This window comes from Myotis brandtii, unplaced genomic scaffold (genome assembly GCF_000412655.1).
Source record: "Myotis brandtii unplaced genomic scaffold, ASM41265v1 scaffold982, whole genome shotgun sequence".
Lineage (NCBI taxonomy): Eukaryota > Metazoa > Chordata > Mammalia > Chiroptera > Vespertilionidae > Myotis > Myotis brandtii.
Window position 1 is genome coordinate 1,172,096 of NW_005372084.1, and position 8,051 is coordinate 1,180,146.

The window sequence follows — 8,051 nt, forward strand, 5'->3', positions numbered from 1 at the left end:
ACAGAACTTGACAGAGGGCATCATAGCTATTTGCTTACATGGCCACCTCCTCGGACTGAAACTGCTCAAGGGCGGGAAGTATATTACTGTCCATCATCTCTAAATGGAATGAAATACCAAAAGGAAGGAGGGAGGAAGGAAAAAAGAGAAAAAGAAAGGAATGGGAGAGAAAAAAAGAAGGAAGGGATAGAGGGAGAGAAGGAGGAGGGAGGAAGGACAGAGGAAGATAAACTTTAAGAACTTCTTAGCACATCCCAATTTTTTCATGTGCTTCAGTTTTCCATATAAAACCTTCTCTCTTTGCAGGTGCCATTTCTGTTCATGCATACCAATAACATTGCAGTCCGATTATAGTGTTATAAATCACTCATATTAGAACAAAGTGCACAGCTCCCCAATGTCAGTAAGACACCAACCCTTCTCTCAGCACAGTAGCCAGTCAGATGGATTTGGTCTGAATCAGGACTCTGCCCTTCACTGGCTCTGGGCTCTACTTCCTAAACCCCCTGAACCCTCACTTCGGTATCTGTAACATGAGAAAAATAATACTGACTTACAAGACCATTATTGTACAATTAAATAAAACAAGTAGGTAAAATTTGGGGCACATAAAAGGTAGTCAATCTATGTTAATTTCCTCCTCTATTTTGATTTTTCTCATTTTTATTCAAGCATCCAAGATCAGAATTCAGTAGCCTTGGTTGCTTAAGTCTTGGGGTGCTTCAGGCACCCAGTCAGACCAGTTAATAATAATTTTTCCTCTAGAGGAGCCAAAATTTTTAAAGTTTTAGTCTTTTTTTGATCAACACCTTCAAAACAGGAAGGTACATTTTCAAGCAAACCCATCTCCAGGGATGAAATGGGGTCACCGATGTCACAGATGAAAGCAAGCTCAGTGCTGTTGTCTTAGGAACCCATTTCTCCCTTTGCACTCACTTGATCCACCCTGCTTCCCACCCCTGCTCCTCTCTGCATGTCAGGAGAGAAGCTATCCAGATAGGGTTGGACAGATGTGAGCCTCTGAAAGAGCTTCGCATTCCTAGGAGCTGCACAACAGTAAAAACAAAAATATTGCCTCAGGTGAAGATAACAGCAAAGGGATGTCAGGGCATGAAATAGGCTGTTTGACTTGAAGAGAGCCCAGCGGTGCTCTCAAAGGGCAACACTGTGACCTCAGCCCTCTCCTGGAATACCAGCTGCCTCTCTGGTTTTATTTATAGTGGTTGCCTTCAAAGAAAGGGTGAAAAATGGTTCAGGCAGTTTGAGGGGAAGGGGGTGGGGAGAGTGGGAGGAAGAGTAGCAGTCCAGAGAAAAGGAATTAAATTTGCATTAAATAAGAGAGAGGACAATTCTACTAGGAAACAATTTAAGTGAGGGCAACGAAGGGCTCCAGAGAGTAGCTTGAAGTGAGTCTGAGCAGGTTCATCCTGGTGCCCTTGCCAAGCTCTCTGTTTGGGGTTATTGTCCATGGAATTTAGCTCAGCAATCAGAGAGATGAAGGGGGCTAAGGATGAGGTAATCACAGGCCACTGATGCTGGCATCAGTTTCTCTGGCATTTGAACACCTGTGAGCAGAACTGTAGGCCTCTTTACACTCTGAGAAATTATGGTGTGACATCTATTGGCTCCCATCCTAACAATTGCCTTTCTGCCCCAAACTAGAAATGGGGAGCAGACGCAAGCTCAGAGCGCATATGGTTCATGGGAAGTGACTTCATTTTATGTAGGAAGCCCAGCAAGCAGGGAAGCAATGAGCCATTTGACTTTAGTTCTGAAAGGTGCTTGTCTCTTGAGTAGACCCTGCAGGTAAAGGGTGGAGTGGCCCTGATATTGTCAATGCAATAGAGGAAAGTCTGGAGACTCACCGACATCCAGAAAAAAACCTGAGGCAGGACCCTGTGGCACCTTCTGAAATCTGTCTTGACCTCGGGACAGCTGAATTCCCTCCTCTGTGTTCCCACGCAGTGTAATGGATTAAATACCCTGACTGTATCATAGATCACATTTATTAGGATCTATAGACCTGCATATCTGTCCAATAGACTGTGAGACTCTCAGAAAGGCAAGGAATATGCCTCATCCAACATTTTTACTTCTAGTGCTTAGCACAAGGCCTGGCATGTTACAGATACTCAGTTAATGTTTGTTGCATGAATGGATTAAATCAAACAAATTCTAAAATAGAGAGCCTAATCATCAATCAGTCCCCACTGACATCCAAAGCAGTACTGCAGTGAAGAAGTCAATAATCAATGCACTTTTTTATTTCTACCTTATAAGTTTTGTTGCACTTATTAAGGACTGCCAACAAAAATTTTACAAGTAAATTATAAATATCAACAAATATCAGCAAAAGATGTAGTAAATATTTTCACATAAATTTATTTGTGCTGCTCCCTAAAGCAACTAAGATTCCTAAACTTTAACGAAGAATTCATGGTAATTCTCAAATACAACAGTCTCTGCTAATTCTCTAAGGCCAATCTTTAAAGTACAGACTCCTGGGCCCTCCCCCAGCTTCACTGTGTTAGAATTTAAAAGAAAAAAATTTAGTACCCATTTCTAACAACTTCTCTGAGTATTAAAATCCTACAAGTTTAGGCAGTGCTGTCTCAGAGAGAAGTCATACACTGCATAAGGACCTGTCTGTCATCAGACCACATACATGACAGTGATCCCACAGGATTATGAAGGAGCTGAAATATTCCTATTGCCTAGTGACTTCGTAGTTGTCCTACATCGAAATGCAACACGTTATTCATGTTTGTGGTGATGCTGGTGTAAACAAACCTGCCAATCATATAAAAGTATAGCACCTACAATTATACATAGCACCTAATACTTGATAATGATAATAAATGAATATGTTACTAGTTTATATGTTTACTATACTACACCTTTTCATTGTTACTTTGCAGTAGTTCTCAACCTTCCTAATGCTGCGACCCTTTAATACAGTTCCTCATGTTGTGGTGACCCCCAACCATAAAATTATTTTCGTTGCTACTTCATAACTGTAATTTTGCTACTGTTATGAATCGTAATGTAAATATCTGATATGCAGGATGTATTTTCATTGTTCGTGTCCCACAGGTTGAGAACCGCTGCTTTAGAGTATACTGTTCCTACTTATTTTAAGAAAGTTTGCTGTAAAACAGTATGCTGTGTTACTTCAGCAGCAGCCTCACACACTCGTGTTTACTGTGTCTCTTTATTGCATCATTTTCTCATGTGCTTGACTTAATCTCATGTTGTTTTGTGCAGTAACATGCTGTACAGGCTTGTAGTCCAGGAGCAACAGGCTATACCACATAGCCTAGCTGTGTAGTAGGCTGTACTATCTCTACCTGTGTAAGTCCCCCCATGATGTTCGCACAACAGTGAAATGGCCTAATGATGCATTTCTTAGAAGGTCACCCATCGTTAAGTGAAGCATGACTGTACTAGAAACAACAGTAAACCAAGAGTCAAGATCGGAGTACTGATACTTGCCATTTATTCGATGTATAACTTTATGCAGTCATTCAACCTCACTGAGTTTATTATCTTAGCTGCAAAGTAAGAAAATAAAGCCTGCCCTACCAACTTGCAAGGGTATTGTTGGGTTCAAATGCGATGCTCTAAAAAAATGACAATGTGCTGGAAAATTGCCATTAGTATAATGGACTCTGCCTCATAATTACTCGACTTATTCGTAAGTGCACCTTCCTCTGCCTTCCAGGTAGCCATCGTCTCATAGTTGAGCATCAATGGGCATTCAGCGCTTAGGAATGCAGTCAGGAATCCCACAAAACTTGCAAATGGAAAGGTTTCCCAGTAGTGTGAGTGACACCTCAAGAGAAAACTATTAATGTACAGAGTCTAAATCTCATTAACACAGAACAAGGACAGCATAAGCAAGCAAATGAGAGGTCCTACCCTTTCAGAACCTTCCAAGGGAGTCAAGAGCAACACCTGCTAAGCTGAGAGGTAAAGGACCAACTATGCAGTGTTGGTGGAAAGTGAAGCATCTCTACACCTACGGACATGAGAGGAAAGGGAATGATTGTCATCTGTTTTAACAAACTGCTCATCTTTGACAGTTCTAACCATGAATCACCCAAGTTAATTAAGTCGTTTCACTTAGTCTAGTTGGACTTCATTGCAGCCTGTATAAATTGTTGACATTGTAAAATTAATTTCTCAATTATTACTTTTCCCATGCAATTCTCCAAAGAATGTTTCAGTTGTTCCTAAATTGGCCTGCTTCAATCTGACACCTGTTAAGCTGAGTGGGCTTTTCGTAAAGGCACCAAGTTCGGAGGATGTTGTTTTATGGAGCAGTCATTGCCACACAGGCAGCTGGAAGGACAAAGAGAAATCAGCCCCACAAGCATTGCACAGGACCAGGGTATCATGGAGAAGGATATATATCATCTGGAGATAGCAATTCTAACAAGGTTAGCCTCTGAGGAATAATTTATAGTAACTGGAGTTGCCAGATTCCACAAATAAAAATATAGAGCATCCAGTTAAATTTGAATTTCAGATAATATACAATTATTAGCATAAATATGTTCCATGTAATGTTTTAGATGGACTTATACTAGAAAATTATTTGTTGGCTACATGAAATTTCTATTTAACTGGGAATCCTCTATTTTATCTGGCAACCATGACAGTAACACTGTTCTCTCACTATTTCTTTTTCTGGTGGTTCTCAGCCTTGATTATTCATTAGAATCTTCTGGAGAGGTTTGAAAAATCTCAATGCCAGACTATATCCCAGACCAATTAAATAGAATCCTTAGGGGTAAAATCCAGGTTTCTGCAATTTTAAAACTTCCCTTGCAATCCCAAACCTCAGCTAAAGTTGAGAACCACTGTCAGACTTTTATTTTTTAGCAAAAGAAACTCTATGAGGTATAGACAGATTATTGAAAGTAGTTTTTCCCAAGTTATCTTTAATTAGGATAAAATTTGAGCCTCTCACTTAACTCTATCTTACCATGAAAATGTGAGCCATGAACCCTTCAGTAAATAAACACTGATTGAGCATCGTTCTGGGCACTGGAGAAACAGAAATGGACAAGCCACATTCTTACTCTCAAAGAGCCCATGTTCTAGTGTACTTTTATCAAAAAAATCTTTCAGGCAAAGCTTCATTATTTCCAATGAAGAACCCAGTGAGCAAGTTTAGAATGGAATCTGGAGAATGATGTCTTGTATTTGATTTATGATAGAGATGAAGAGTAGGGAGGAAGGGGAAAGGAGGGAAGGAAGGAAGGAAGGAAGGAAGGAAGGAAGGAAGGAAGGAAGGAAGGAAGAAAAAGAGGGAGGGAGGAAGGAAAGAAGGAAGAAAAAATGAAAAGGAACTGTCTCTGCCTCATAAAATACATAATCCAGGAGTATTATAGATTAAATATGAAAGGCAGGAAGGAAGGAAGGAAGGAAGGAAGGAAGGAAGAAAAAGAGGGAGGGAGGAAGGAAAGAAGGAAGAAAAAATGAAAAGGAACTGTCTCTGCCTCATAAAATACATAATCCAGGAGTATTATAGATTAAATATGAAAGGCAAAATTTAAGATAATATAGAAGGTATGGGAAAAAATTTTAAGGACCAAAAGCACAAACCATAAAGCAAATCTTTGATAAATATGACCACATTAGAATTAAGAGCATCCAATCTTCAAAATACATCAATAAGAGAATGAAAAGATAAGCTAGAGAGTGAGACAATTTGAAATTTATGTCATGTGCATATCTTATATATTTTTTCGAAACTCCTACAAATCAATGAGAAAAAGATAGATCATCTAACAACAAAATGATCTGGAGATTTGAACAAAGACTTCACAAAATGATCTACATACAAATGGTGAATAGACATAGGAAAAGGTGTTCAACTCATTTGTAACAAAGGAAATACAAAGTAAACCCTTTTGAGATATCACTATGTACCCACCAGAATAGCTAAAATTAAAAAGATCAACATGGAGAAAGGCAAGATGGTGGCATAGGTAAATACTGGTACTTGCTGCCTCCCATAGTCACATCAAAATTATTCAACTAGAGACATATATAATACTCTTTGTAATACTTTAAGCAATAAAACAAAATTTTTTTAAAGAAATTATTCAACTAAAATACAGAACAACCATCATTCAGAACCACCTGAAATCCAGCTGAATGGAAGTCTACAATTAGAGATGTAAAGAGGAAAGCACAATGAGACTGGGGGTAAGCAGGGAAGAGGAGAGGCATGGAAGGGCTGATCTGATATCCACATGTGGTGTTTTTTTAATCAGGAGAGATATCTAGGCTGCAGAGGCCTGCCATGAGGAGAAAGGGGTCCCAGATCCATATCAGAATCCTAGCCAGAGCTAGAAAGAGAGTTCCCCATAACTTTGGGCTGTAAAACATAGCAAGGATTGTGCCTGAGTGACACAGAGGCTATTGGAGACCCAGGCAGTTACTCTTAAAGGGCCTACACATGAACTTACAAGGACTTGCTCCCTCTGAACCCCAGCACTGGGACAATAGTTTAGGGGGATCCAGAAACATACAAGGAGGAACTGGATTGTTTGGCATCAGAAGTGCTTCCAGGGGTCATTGTTCCTATGCTGAGACCTCCCCTGTTGCAGAGCTGACTGGCAGCCATATCTGAGTTTCCATCAGCCTGGCTCACACTGTTCAGTCCACCTTGAGACCCTGCCCCCACCCAATTTGCAGCCCCAGCCAAGTTGTTGGCAGTGGCTTTTCCATATGAATGGCCTGCTCTGGGTCAGGCTTCAGACTTTTCTAAAATTTCTCAAACAGCAGCTGGCATCAGCATACCCCATACCTATCAATAAGAGGCCCAAGACAGCTTGGCCTAGCCTGAGCACTTCCAAGCCCAACACAAGTAGCAGCCATCTGCAGATCACTCTGTAGCTTCTGCTAGGTGGCCCAGGTAGTGGCTGACTTTGTACCACCTGGGAGGCCTCAGAGCCAGTGCACCCAGTGGACAGCTTCAGAAAAAGGTTACCTAGATTAATCATACCAGATTACAACTTTACACATCCAGGAGTGACACATTAAAGGGGTAGACTCAATGAGCACCAAAGCCCCACCAAAGCAAGTCCTACTCCATAGGGGTATCTCCTGAACAGCAGCTCTTTCATTGTAGTCTCAGCTGGTCCTCATGGAGGTCAATTCCTCCCAGTGATGCCAACAGCAATCAAGGCTCAACTACAACCAAACTGTGCACACAGCCACACAGGGGTGCACCTAGAGTGTCCAGGTGACCTCACAAGTCACCTGAGCTACTGGGCCCTACAGGACACCACTACACAAGGCCACTCTACCGATTTCAGGAAACATAGCAGCTCTACCTAATACATAGAAACATACACAGGGAAGTATCCAAAATGCAGAGACAAAGAAACATGTCACTAATGAAAGAACAGAAGAAATCTCCAATAAAAAAACCTAAATGAAATGGAAGCAAGCAAACTACAGAGTACAAAACAATGGTTATAAAGTTGCTCATGGATCTTAATGAGAACTTCAAGAGACTAAGTGAGAATTTCAGGATCTTAGTGAAAGCACCAAAGGCATGAAAAATGACCAGTCAGAAATTAAGCATACACTAACTGTTATAAATAATAATTTATAGGGATTCAACAGTAGAGTAGAGGGTTCTCAGAATCAAACCAACTATTTGGAATATGAGGAAGCAAAAAACATCCAATCAGAAGAGCAAAAAGAAAAAAGAATCCACAAATATGAAGATAGAGTAAGGAGCCTCTGGGACAATTCACATTATGGGGGTGCCAGAAGAAAAAGAGAAAGAGCAAGATATTGAAAATTTATTTGAAGAAATAATGACCAAAAACTTCCCCTACCTGGTGAAAAAAAAAAATAGACTTACAAATCCAAGAAGCATAGAGAGTCCCAAACAAGAGGAACCCAAAGTGGCCCTCACCCAGACACATCATACTTAAAATGCCATTAGTTAAAGACAACGAGAGAATCTAAAAGCAGCAAGAGAAAAGTAGTTAGGAGGAGGAGGAGGAGGAGGAGGAGGAGGAGGA